The following is a 1,714-nucleotide window of genomic DNA, read 5'->3' as shown; positions in this document are numbered from 1 at the left end:
AAGGATTTTATTATATGCAGCCTATCCTTTGAAAAGGAATGAAAGTTTTGAGTATAGTTTTAGTTAATTGAACAGACTAACCTGTCCAAATATCTTTTTTTTAAATTTTTAAATTTATAGGTTTTTGCAAGGCAAATGGGGTTAAGTGGCTTGCCAAGGCCTTAATGTCTGAGAGCGGATTTGAACCCAGGTACTCCTGACTCCAGGGCCGGTGCTTTATCCATTGCACCACCTAGCCACCCCCGTCCAAATATCTTTGCCCCATGACACTTTGCTGAAGGACTATATTTGTTTGTGCAAATAATAAACTACCACACAGTTGATTAGTTTTTAGGTCATAGTACTATTACTACAGGGACATCCAGGTTGAGAAAGGCCCATTTAACAAGTTCTGACTTATTCTTTGGTTATGTTATCATCATTCATCATAGCCAACATTTTCATACAATATTTCATTTTCCCAGTGTTGCCAAAGCTGTTTTTTAAAGGGAAAACAAATCCACACTATCTTGAAAGGTAACATTCTGATTGTTGAATTTTATTTGAAAGAACTTTTGACATAGGTGAAAAGCATCAATGATACAGTTATGCAACCCAAGTGATCACAAGCTCTTCCAAACTGAATTGGGGAATGTTTTGTTCATAAATATTTACAAATAGCAGTATATGGCATGTTGGAATAGAATCATCTAATTGAACCCAGGCATTGATCTTGAGAAGGCCTGAGAAGAACTTTTGATGAGGACAATTTACCATCAGATTGTCAGTTTGTCATTTGAATTGATAGTGTTTGTTTGGAGAGGTGGATTTTTTTTTTATTTTACTAATAATATATGAACTTCTCTTAATTGGTGAACTAAAGTTTTCTTGGTTCCAAAATGTGCAAGAAACAGATTTTTGTTCTTCAATTCCTAGTGGTAAGCTTGAATAATCTTCACCCTTCCCCCAATTTAATTGTTTGGTCTAACTTTTTTATTTTATAAAAACCATTTTTTCTTTACTTTTTAAAATTTCCAAATGTTGCTCCTCAATTCACTAGCATATAAAAATCCTAAATAATACTATTACTGGTGATTGCTTATGTGTAATGGATTCTGAGGGATTATTCTTTTGACTCCAAAGGATAAAATCAATATTGATGATGAGTTGTGAAAAAGGTATATTTTGGTTGGGTACCAGGAAGAAACCTTCCAACTGTTGAAGCTATCCAAAATTGGAATACGCTGTCTCTACAGGTAATGAGTTAAAACTCATTTGAGAACTTTTGGGTTAAGGCTGTGAATGGCTACTTTTCAAGTATGTTTTTGGTGGTGAGTACTTCCTCTGTGATTGAACTAATAAGATGACTACTGAGGTCTCTTTCAACTTTCAAACTCCTTTTATTCTATGAAAACACTTCCAAAAGATTGTCACCATAGAATTACATATTGTTGGATCTGGAAGAGATCTTAGAGATCATCTAGTCCAATCTCATTTTAGAAAGGAGAAAATGTCCCCAAATGTGAAATAATTTGTCTAAAATCATAGTGCTATAATTTGACAGCCAAAACTAGAAACCAGACACCCTACCTGATTCTCTAGTATTTTTCCTCTCACTAGATCACAGTGCTTTTGTTGTTAGGCATGTTTTTTCTAATGTTAATGTTCAAGTTATTTTCTTTATGGTTTGATTTTAAGTAGCAGATGTACAGTGAAACCTAGGTCACCCAGAAAC

The sequence above is a fragment of the Macrotis lagotis genome, chromosome 1 (assembly GCF_037893015.1).
Source record: "Macrotis lagotis isolate mMagLag1 chromosome 1, bilby.v1.9.chrom.fasta, whole genome shotgun sequence".
In the NCBI taxonomy this organism is placed as follows: domain Eukaryota; kingdom Metazoa; phylum Chordata; class Mammalia; order Peramelemorphia; family Peramelidae; genus Macrotis; species Macrotis lagotis.
The sequence above is the reverse complement of the archived record's forward strand: the minus strand, read 5'-3'. Positions refer to the sequence as shown.